Genomic DNA, 12,631 nt, shown 5'->3' on the forward strand with positions numbered 1-12,631 from the left:
GAGTTTATTTCTTTTAAAATAAAATTTCTAAGGACCATCTAATTAGAGCCTTGGAAACGAGAAATCCACCAAGGCAACCTGAGAGTTCTGAACATAGGTAATTGACCAGAAACCCAACAGTTGGGTTGATTTCTGAAACTTGCAAATGATTGAGCCCAAAAAATGTTTGGTTGATAAGCGAAAGTATGAACAGCTGTCAAAGTAATCAGTATACAGTTCTGGTACATTATCTTGGGTCAGCTGTCTACTTTAGATGTCATTTTCTTGCCCTATTCTGGTAGTGCTGGTCTTAGTTAAAGTTGGGCCTTAGAAACAAGAGTTACAGTTCATTCAGGAAAGGAGGTCTGATATGGTGAGATATACAAAACCAAGAGCGTACTCTTTTAGGTTTTGCAGTACAACAATTTGTTAGCAAATATAACCCCTTCCAATATGACTGTAAAGAGTCCTTTATCTGAAGACTTTTACATTAGGCTTAATCTCCAGGTTGCAGGTCATGGCAAATCTGATCTTCATCAAAAGACAGATTGCTATGCTAAGCTTCAGAAACAAACTTAGATGTCCTTTTCATAACTAAATTTTACAAGGAGCTATCTGGGAAGTGAGTCTTAGTTTCAAATAATTTCCAATAAGAGTTTCCAAATTCTGGAGGAATCTGATAGAAAACATAAATGTTTCAACTCTACTTACAGATGTGTAGTGTAAAGGTTTCTTTATATCTGAAAAACATAAAGACCAGTAATATTTCAGACAAAACCTCCATATTATAACCATACTCGCCAATTCATTCAGTCCTGAGTTTTCAAAATTTGCTGGCATAATGACTACAGCACTTTCACAGTATCATCTTTTAGCATTTGAAATAGCTCAACTGGAATTACATCACTTCCACTAGCTCTGTTCATAGTGATGCTTCCTAAAGCCTACTTGACTTTGCATTCCAGGATGTCTGACTCTAGGTGAGTGATCACACTATTGTGGTTATCTGGGTCATTAAGATCTTTTTTGTATAGTTCTTCTGTGTATTCTTGCCACCTCTTCTCTTCTGCTTCTGTTAGGTCCATACCATTTCTGTCATTTATTGTGCCCATCTTTGCATGAAATATTCCCTTGGCATCTCTCATTTTCTTGAAGAGGTCCCTAGTCTTTCCCATTCTATTATTTTCCTCCATTTCTTTGCATTGATCACTGAGGAAGGCTTTCTTTTCTCTCCTTGCTATTCTTTGGAACTCTGCGTTCAAATGGGTATATCTTTCCTTTTCTCCTTTGCCTTTGGCTTCTTTTCTTTTCTCAGCTGTTTGTAAGGCCTCCTCAGACAACCATTTTGCCTTTTTGGATTTCTTTTTCTTGGGGATGGTTGCTGCCTCCTGTACAATGTCACGATCCTCTGTTCATAGTTCTTTAGGCACTCTATGAGATCTAATCCCTTGAATCTGTCACTTCCACTGTATAATCATAAGGGATTTGATTTTGGTCATACCTGAATGGTCTATTGGTTTTCCCTATTTTCTTCAATTTAAGTCTGAATTTGGCAATAAAGAGTTCATGATCTGAGCCATAGTCAGCTCCTGGTCTTGTTTTTGCTGATTGTATAGCACTTATCCATATTTGACTGCAAAGAATACAATCAGTCTGATTTCAGTATTGACCATCTGGTGATGTCCATGTGTAGAGTAGTTTCTTGTGTTGTTGGAAGAGGATGTTTGCTATGACCAGTGCGTTCTCTTGTCAGAACTCTGTTAGCCTTTGCCCTGCTTCATTTTGTGTTCCAAGGCCAAACTTGCCTGTAATTCCAGGCCTCTTGACTTCCTCCTTTTGCATTCCAGTCCCCTATGATGAAAAGGAAACCTTTTCTGGTGTTAGTTCTAGGAGGTCTTGTAGGTCATCATAGAACCATTCATCTTCAGCTTCTTTGGCATTAGTGTTTGAGGCATAAACTTGGATTACTGTGATATTGAAAGGTTTGCTTTGGAAACTAACAGATTTTAATCTGTCATTTTTGAGATTGCACCCAAATACTGCATTTCAGACTTTTTGATTGACTATGAGGGCTGCTGCTGCTGCTAAGTCACTTCAGTCGTGTCCGACTCTGTGCGACCCCATAGATGGCAGCCCACCAGGCTCCCCCGTCCCTGGGATTCTCCAGGTAAGAACACTGGGTGGGTTGCCATTTCCTTCTCTAGTGCATGAAAGTGAAAAGTGAAAGCGAAGTCACTCAGTCGTATCCAACTCGTAGTGACCCCATGGACTGCAGCCCACCAGGCTCCTCCGTCCATGGGATTTTCCAGGCAGGAGTACTATGAGGGCTAATCCATTTCTTTTAAGAGATTCTTGCCCACAGTAGTAGATATAATGGTCATCTGAATTAAATTTGCCCATTCCGGTCCATTTTAATTCACTGATTCCTAAAATGTCGATGTTCACGCTTGCCATCTCCTGTTTGTCCATTTCCAATTTACCTTGATTCTTGGACTTAACATTCCAGGTTCCTATGCAATATTGTTTTTTACAGCATCAGACTTTACTTCTATCACCAGTCACATCCACAACTGGGTGTTGTTTTCGCTTTGGCTCCGTCTCTTCATTCTTTCTGTAGTTATTTCTCCACTGTTCTCCAGTAGCATATTGGGCACCTACCGACCCGGGAGTTCATCTTTCAATGTCCTATCTTTTTGCCTTTTCATACTGTTCATGGGGTTCTCAAGGAAGCATACTGAAGTGCTTTCCCATTCCCTTCTCCAGCGGACTACGTTTTGTCAGAACTCTCCCCAATAACCAGTCTGTCTTGGGTGGCCCTACACCGCATGACTTATAGTTTCACTGAGTTAGACAAGGCTGTGATCCTTGTGATTTGTTTGGTTAACTTTCTGTGATTGTGGTTTTCATTCTGTCTGCCCTCTGGTGAATAAGTATAAGAGCCTTGTGGAAGCATCCTGATGGGAGGGGACTGGCTTATACCCTTTAGGGAAAGTGAAAGTGAAATTGTTAGTGGTTCAGTCATGTCCAACTCTTTGTAACCCTAAGGACTGTAACCCACCAGGCTCCTCTGTCCATGGAATTCTCTAGGCAAGAATATTGGAGTGGGTTGCCATTTCTTTCTCCAGGAGAATTTCCTTACCCAAGGATCAAATCCATGTCTCTTATATCTCCCACACTGGCAGGCAGGTTTTTTACCACCAGGAAAGCCCTTTGGTACATTGCTCCAAATTTTTGTTGTGATGAGACTAGGACCAAGTAAGATAAATAAGCTAATCTGACTTAGGCATATACTTTTAGAATTTTAAGAAGCAATTTTAATTATTATATAAACTCTTATAAAATCAGACATCTTGTAGAGACTGATAATTTCCTGGCTTCTGTGCATATTTTTAATTGGGTCAACTTGAACTCTAAGGATAACAAGATTAATAGAATTTAGGAAAGCCTGGCTTGTCACTTGGATTTAAGAGTTGCTGGCTGTGCAGGGCTTTTGTTCTCCTACTCTGCTCTAGCAGAACAAAAGCTGCTAGTTTTTTTTTTTTTTTTTCCCTCAGAATCCTGTTCCTCTGATTCTGATTGCCTGAACCTGAGTCTAAACTGAAACCTGATATTGATACTACCTGCTGTGGGCTACTTCAACCTCAGCACAAATTCTGCAGGATTAAAAGCAGAAAAAACTCAGACTATTGTATCACTGTAGATTCAGGGCATGCCTGCATGGGGCCACAGAGTCTGAAAACATCATGGATGTTGGCTGGACTGCCTGGATCACACACAAATGTCCACATGAAAGAGCTTATTTTCTAATGGGACCATTTGAAATCAGGCTATATTACTGACACAAAAAGTAATTGCATTCCTAACCTATGATTTCTACCTCAAACTACAAGTCTAGGGAGGAATGTGAAGTCTCTGCCCAGTCCTGGCCGAGTGGACTCTTGACCCCCTCTTAGGGGTGGCTCACTGTTGTTGATTATATTCGCCTTACTGGATTGGTGGCAGTTTGCAACAACAGACGGATAAACTGACCCAACTTTCCTTGTCCTTCTCCTGGTACACATACTTTAGTAAAGCAAGTTGATCATTAGCGCAGTTACCCGCACAATGGATTAATTTTTTCTAGATGCTCACTGGATACTTCATCAGGTCGGGGAAGGTTGTGAAAACCCATTTTTCAATTTTTCAAAATTCAAAATTTTCTCCTGACTGATTCCTGAACATGTCTTTCTAGCTAAAGCTGTATAAAAATGGTTTACTATGAAAATATTTTTATTCCTCTTGCATACAACTCTTCCTGATGAAATGTCTGGATTAGAATAGGTAATGATTTAAAAAATGTAATGTTACAATGATTAAAAAGGACACACTGATTTTGCAACAAGAGTGGAAAAAATAAAACCCCAGTAGTATCTGGAAGGCATATAGGGATGGGGGACAGGGAGTGGTGAATTAACGATCTTTGTTTTTCAAAACCCTTCCAGGAAGGGTTGCATTGTCCATCGACAGAGGAATAGATAAAGATGATGTGGTATATACATCATTGTATGGAGCAATGGAGTTGATCTCAGGTTGCCTTGACCTGCAGCAGCTTGAAGCAAGATTTCAGTCCCCAGCTGCTGAGAAAGTTCTGAATTCACACTGACCTGCTGAAATTTGATCACTCACAGTGGTATTGGCAACAGGACAGTGTGGGTGGCCTCAACTTCTCACTGTTAATTCAAAACACACATGCTAAACTGGAACTGACTGCCTCCTCGCAGCCCCTCTAAAATCAAGGACTCACACTAAAAATTTCCATCTGAACTAGAAATCCCACAGCTGGGGACTGTGGCAGTATTTTGTGTCCTGCTTGGGGTGCACTAATGATTGAACTGTGTCCTTGGGGATTGTACTGTTCCTGTTTGTCCCCTGGTGGTTATGACACTGCCTCAGCTGGAAGACATTTAGGTCAACTCCAATTTATTGGCCAGGGTTATTCTGTGCTTGAATTGATGCCTTAGGTCACCAAAGAAGATTCATACAGAAACTTGAGGGGGAAGATACCTGCTTTTTTTCAAAGTAGAGCTTTATAATTGGTGGGATTTTTTTTTAATGTTCATTTTATATTGGAATATGATTGATTAACAATGATGTGTTAGTTTCAGGTGTACAGCAAAGTGACCCAGTTATGTATATATAAGTATCTATTCTTTCTCAAATTCTTTTCCTATTTAGGTTATTGTAGAATTTTGAGCAGAGTTCTCTGTGCTATACAGTAGGTCCTTGTTAGTTATCTGTTTTAAATATAGTAGTGTATACAAGTCCATCCCAAATTCCCTGTCTATCCTCCTCCTCTCACCCTTTCCCCCACCTCCACCCAGTAACCAGAAATGTGTTGTCTAAGTCTGTGAGTGTTTCAGGTTTGTAAAGAAGTTTATTTGTATCTTTTTTTAAAAAAAGATTCTACCTGTAAATGATACCATATGATATTTATCTTTCTTTGTCTGACTTACTTCATTTAGTTTGATAACCTCCAGATCCATCTATGTTGCTACAAATGGTATTATTTCATTCTTTTCAATGCCTGAATAATATTCTGAGGCAAGAGATAAATGGGCCCCACAACGAACAGCTGGAGTTGTCCCCTTGGGCAGATACTTCAAGATGAAGAGGAGGAGGAACTAAGCCCTGCCCAGATAAGAGATAAAAGACCACATATTCTTCATTTTCGAAGACAAAGAGACCTTCCCCACTATAGATGTGCAGAAAGGCTCCTTGAAGGTTAAAGAGGGAGAAGACAGCACCCCATAGTAGGTGATGTCAACCCATCCATAGGCCTCTTTGCTAGAATCCACCCTGGCTAAGAGATGCGCATGCTCACATGGAAGGACCCTGAGATATACCAGATATGGACTCAAAACCAGGCAAAGCAAGATGATAGGCCGAAGGAAACCTGAAAGAAATGCCCCATATAATGATTCAAGCTACCATGAGGGCATGACTTTCTGAGCCCACTTGTGTGTCTATCCACAAGTACTTTTTTTCCTAACAAACACTTTGTTTACTACTTTCTATCCTGACATAGAAATTCACTTTTACACAGCTCACAGGCCAGGACCTTGTCACTGGCCACTGATACCTAGTGTCTAGTGGTTAGTATTCAATACTCTCACTGCTATGGCCTGACTTCAATCTCTGGCTGGGGACTGAAATCTTGCTTCATGCTGCTGCAGGTCAAGGCAACCTGAGATCAACTCCATTGCTCCATACATTGATGTATATACCACATCATCTTTATCTATCCCTCTGTTGATGGACATTTAGGTTGCTCCATGTCCTGGTTCATGTACCTTCATGTACCAGAAATGGTATGGACCTAACAGAAGCAGAAGACATTAAGAAGAGGTGGCAAGAAGAACTGGTACAGAAGAACTATACGAAAAAGATCTTCATGACCCAGATAATCATGATGGTGTGATCACTCACCTAGAGCCAGATATCCTGGAATGTGAAGTCAAGTGGGCCTTAGAAAGCATCACTACTAACAAAGCTAGTGGAGGTGATGGAATTCCAGTTGAGCTATTTCAAACCCTGAAAGATGATGCTGTGAAAGTGCTGCACTCAATATGCCAGCAAATTTGGAAAACTAAGCAGTGACCACAGGACTGGAAAAGGTCAGTTTTCATTCCAATCCCAAAGAAAGGCAATGCCAAAGAATGCTCAAACTACTGCACAATTTTACTCATCTCACACGCTAGTAAAGTAATGCTCAAAATTCTCCAAGCCGGGCTTCAGCAATACATGAACCGTGAACTTCCAGTTGTTCAAGCTGGTTTTAGAAAAGGCAGAGGAAACAGAGATCAAATTGCCAACATCCACTGGATCATCGAGAAAGCAAAGGAATTCAAGAAAAACATCTATTTCTGCTTTATTGACTATGCCAAAGCCTTTGACTGTGTGGATCACAATAAACTGTGGGAAATTCTGAAAGAGATGGGAATACCAGACCACCTGACATGCCTCTTGAGAAACCTACATGCAGGTCAGGAAGCAACAGTTAGAACTGGATATAGAACAATCGACTGGTTCCAAATAGGAAAAGGAGTAAGTCAAGGCTGTATATTGTCATCCTGCTTATTTAACTTCTATGCAGAGTACATCATGAGAAACGCTGGACTGGAAGAAGCACAAGCTGGAATCAAGATTGCTGGGAGAAATATCAATAACCTCAGATATGCAGATGACACCACGCTTATGGCAGAAAGTGAAGAAGAACTAAAAAGCCTATGATGAAGGTGAAAGAGGAGAGTGAAAATGTTGGCTTAAAACTCAACACTCAGAAAACTAAGATCATGGCATCTGGTCCCATCACTTCATGGGAAATAGATGGGGAAACAGTGGAAACAGTGTCAGACTTTATTTTTTGGGGTCCAAAATCACTTCAGATGGTGACTGCAGCCATGAAATTAAAAGACGCTTACTCCTTGGAAGAAAAATTATGACCAACCTAGATAGCATATTGAAAAGCAGAGACATTACTTTGCCAACAAAAGTTTGTCTAGTCAAGGATATGGTTTTTCCAGTGGTCATGTATGGATTTGAGAGTTGGACTGTGAAGAAAGCTGTGCGCTGAAGAATTGATGCTTTTGAACTGTGGTGTTGGAGAAGACTCTTGAGAGTCCCTTGGACTGCAAAGAGATCCAACCAGTCCATTCTGAAGGAAATCAGCCCTGGGGTTTCTTTGGAAGGACTGATGCTAAAACTGAAACTCCAGTATTTTGGCCACCTCGTGTGAAGAGTTGACCCATTGGAAAAGACTCTGATGCTGGGAGGGATTGGGGGCAGGAGGAGAAGGGGACGACAGAGGATGAGATGGCTGGATGGCATCACTGACTCGATGGACATGAGTTTGGGTGAACTCCAGGAGTTGGTGATGGACAGGGAGGCCTGGTGTGCTGCAATTCATGGGGTCGCAATGAGTTGGACATGACTGAGCGACTGAACTGAACTGATGGCAGTTCTATTTCCAGTATTTTAAGGAATCTCCACACTGTTCTCCATAGAGGCTGTACTAGTGTGCATTCCCACCAACAGTGTGAGAGGGTTCCATTTTCTCCACACTCTCTCCAGCATTTACTGCTTGTAGACTTCTTGATAACAGCCATTCTGACTGGCATGAGAAGATAGCTCATTGTGGTTTTGATTTGCATTTCTCTGATAATGAGTGATGTTGAGCATCTTTTGATGTGTTTGTTAGCCATATGTATGTCTTCTTTGGAGAAATGTCTGTTTAGTTCTTTGGCCCACTTTTTGATTGGGTCATTTATTTTTCTGGAATTGAGCTGCAGGAGCTGCTTGTATATTTTGGAGATTAATTCTTTGTCAGTTGCTTCATTTGCTATTATTTTCTCCCATTCTGAAGGCTGTCTTTTCACCTTGCTTATAGTTTCCTTCGTTGTGCAAAAGCTTTTAAGTTTAATTAGGTCCCATTTGATTATTTTTGCTTTTATTTCCATTACTCTGAAAGGTGGGTCATAGAGGATCCTGCTGTGATTTATGTCAGAGAGTGTTTTGCCTATGCTTTCCTCTAGGAGTTTTATAGTTTCTGGTCTTACAGACCAGATGGATTAAAGATCTTTAATCCATTTTGAGTTTATTTTTGCGTATTGTGTTAGAAAGTGTTCTAGTTTCATTCTTTTACAAGTGGTTGACCAGTTTTCCCAGCACCACTTGTTAAAGAGATTGTCTTTTCTCCATTGTATATTCTTGTTTCCTTTGTCAAAGATAAGGTATCCATAGGTGTGTGGCTTTATCTTTGGACTTTCTATTTTGTTCCATTGATCTATTCTTCTGTTTTTGTGCCATTACCATACTGTTTTGATGACTGTAGCTTTGTAGTAAAGTGTGAAGTCAAGCAGGTTGATTCCTTCAGTTCCATTCTTCTTTCTCAAGATTGCTTTGGCTATTAGAGGTTTTTTGTATTTCCATATAAATTGTGAAATTATTTGTTCTAGTTCTCTGAAAAATACTGTTGGTAACTTGATAGGGAGTGCATTGATCTATAGATTGCTTTGGGTCAGTTCAGTTCAGTTCAGTCACTCAGTCGTGTCCAACTCATTGCGACCCCATGAATCGCAGCATGTCAGGCCTGCCTGTCCATCACCAACTCCTGGAGTTGACCCAAACTCATGTCCATCAAGTCGGTGATGCCATCCAGCCATCTCATCCTCTGTCGTTCCCTTCTCCTCCTGCCCTCAATCCCTCCCAGCATAAAGGTCTTTTACAATGAGTCAACTCTTCACATGAGGTGGCCAAAGTACTGGAGTTTCAGCTTTAGCATCACTCCTTCCAAAGAATACCCAGGACTGATCTCCTTTAGAATGGACTGGTTGGATCTCTTTGCAGTCCAAGGGACTCTCAAGAGTCTTCTCCAACATCAAGTTCAAAAGCATCAATTCTTTGGTGCTCAGCCTTCTTCACAGTCCTACTCTCACATCCATACACGACCACTGGAAAAACCATAGCCTTGATTAGATGGACCTTTGTTGGCAAAGTAATGTCTCTGCTTTTGAATATGCTACAGGTTGCTCATAACTTTCCTTCCAAGGAGTAAGCATCTTTTAATTTCATGGCTGCAGTCACCATCTGCAGTGATTTTGGAGCCCCCAAAAATATAGTCTGACACTGTTTCCACTGTTTCCCCATCTATTTCCCATGAAGTGATGGGACTAGATGCCATGATTTTAGTTTTCTGAATGTTGAGCTTTAAGCCAACGTTTTCACTCTCCTCTTTCACTTTCATCAAGAGACTTTTTAGTTCCTCTTCACTTTCTGCCATAAGGGTGGTGTCATCTGCATATCTGAGGTTATTGATATTTCACCTGGCAGTCTTGATTCCAGCTTGTGCTTCTTCCAGTCCAGTGTTTCTCATGATGTACTCTGCATAGAAGTTAAATAAGCAGGGTGACAATATACAAACTTGACGTACTCCTTTTCCTATTTGGAACCAGTCTGTTCTTCCATGTCCAGTTCTAACTGTTGCTTCCTGACCTGCATATAGGTTTCCCAAGAAGCAGGACAGGTGGTCTGGTATTCCTGTCTCTTGAAGAATTTTCCACAGTTTTTTGTGATCCACACAGTCAAAGTCTTTGGCATAGTCAATAAAGCAGAAATAGATATTTTTCTGGAACTCTCTTGCTTTTTTGATGATCCAGTGGATGTTTGCAATTTTATGTCTGATTCCTGTGCCTTTTCTAAAATCAGCTTGAACATCTGGAAGTTTATGGTTCATGTATTGCTGAAGCCTAGCTTGGAGAATTTTGAGCATTACTTTACTAGCATGTGAGATGAATGCAGTCACTTAAATCTATTTCTCACTTCCTCTGTATAATCATAAGGGATTTGATTTAAGTCATACCTGAATGGTCTAGTGGTTTTCCCTACTTTCTTCAATTTAAATCTGAATTTGGCAATTAGGAGTTCATGATCTGAGCCACAGTCAGCTCCCAGTCTTGTTTTTGCTGACTGTATAGAGCTTCTCTATCTTTGGCTGCAAAGAATATAATCAATCTGATTTCAGTGTTGACCATTTGGTGATGTCCATGTGTAGAGTCTTCTCTTGTGTTGTTGGAAGAGGGTGTTTGCTATGACCAGTGCGTTCTCTTGGCAAAACTCTATTAGTCTTTGCCCTGCTTCATTCTGTATTCCAAGGCCAAATATCTTAGAAAGCATCACTACAAACAAAGCTAGTGGAGGTGATGGAATCCAGTTGAGCTATTCCAAATCCTGAAAGATGATGCTGTGAAAGTGCTGCACTCAATATGCCAGCAAATTTGGAAAACTCAGTAGTGGCCACAGGACTGGAAAAGGTCAGTTTTCATTCCAATCCTAAAGAAAGGCAATGCCAAAGAATGCTCAAACTACTGCACAATTGCACTCATCTCACACACTAGCAAAGTAATGCTCAAAATTCTCCAAGCCAGGCTTCAGCAATATGTGAACCGTGAACTTCCAGTTGTTCAAGCTGGTTTTAGAAAAGGCAGAGGAAACAGAGATCAAATTGCCAACATCCGCTGGATCATCGAAAAGCAAGAGAATTCAAGAAAAACATCTATTTCTGCTTTATTGACTATGCCAAAGCCTTTGACTGTGTGGATCACAATAAACTATGGAAAATTCTGAAGGAGATGGGAATACAAGACCACCTGACCTGTCTCTTGAGAAACCTGTATGCAGGAGGTTAGAAGCAACAGTTATAACTTGACACAGAACAACAGACTGGTTCCAAATAGGAAAAGGAGTACGTCAAGTCTGTATATTGTCACCCTGCTTATTTAATTTATCTGCAGAGTACATCAAGAGAAACACTGGGCTGGATGAAGCCCAAGCTGGAATCAAGATTTCCAGGTGAAATATCAAAACCTCAGATATGCAGATGACACCAGCCTTGTGGCAGAAAGTGAAGAAGAACTAAAAAGCCTCTTGATGAAAGTGAAAGAGGAGAGTGAAAATGTTGGCTTAAAGCTCAACATTCAGAAAACTAAGATCACGGTATCCGATCCCATCACTTTATGGCAAATAGATGGGGAAACAGTGGAAACTGTCAGACTTTATTTTTCTGGGCTCCAAAATCACTCCAGATGGTGACTGCAGCCATGAAATTAAAAGATGCTTACTTCTTGGAAGGAAAGTTATGACCTACCTAGACAGCATATTCAAAAGCAGAGACATTACTTTGTCAACAAAGTTCCATCTAGTCAAGGCTACAGTTTTCCCAGTGGTCATGTATGGATGTGAGAGTTGGACTACAAAGAAAGTGGAGCACCGAAGAATTGATGCTTTTGAACTGTGGTGTTGGAGAAGACTCTTGAGAGTCCCTTGGACTGCAACCAGTCCATCCTAAAGGAGATCAGTCCTGGGTGTTCATTGGTAGGACTAATGTTGAAGCTGAAACTCCAATACTTTGGCCACCTGATGCGAAGAGTTGACCCTTTTGAAAAGACCCTGATGCTGGGAAATTTTGAGGGCAGAGAAGAATTGGATGACAGAGGATAAGATGGTTGGATGGCATCACCAACTCAATGGCCATGGGTTTGAGTGAACTCCGGGAGTTGGTGATGGACAGGGAGGCCTGGCGTGCTGTGGTTCATGGGGTCGCAAACAGTCGGACAGGACTGAGCGACTGAACTGAAGTGCCATACATCACCATGAATTACCCAGAGGTATACATATGTCCCCTCCATCTTGAACCTCCCTCTCGTCTCCCTCCCCATCCCATTCCTCTAGGTTGTCACAGAGCACTGGCTTTGGGTTCCATGTGTCATACAGCAAATTCCAATTGGTTATCTATTTTATATACACTAATGTATATGTTTTAATGCTACTCTCTCAAGTCATCCCTCCCTCTCCTTCCCCACATGTGTCCAAAAGCCTGTGCTTTATGTCTGCATCTCCTTTGCTGCTCTACAAATAGGATTATCAGTACCATCTTTCTAGATTTCATATATTTGCATTACTATACAATAGTTGTCTTTCTCTTTCTGATTTACATCATTCTGCATAATAGGGTCTAGGTTCATCCACCTTATTAGAACTGATTCAAATATGTTCCTTTTTTTAAATAGCTGAGTAATATTCCACTCTGTACCACAGGTTCTTTGTCCACACAAATGTC

The sequence above is a fragment of the Bos taurus genome, chromosome 8 (genome assembly GCF_002263795.3).
Source record: "Bos taurus isolate L1 Dominette 01449 registration number 42190680 breed Hereford chromosome 8, ARS-UCD2.0, whole genome shotgun sequence".
NCBI classification, from domain to species: domain Eukaryota; kingdom Metazoa; phylum Chordata; class Mammalia; order Artiodactyla; family Bovidae; genus Bos; species Bos taurus.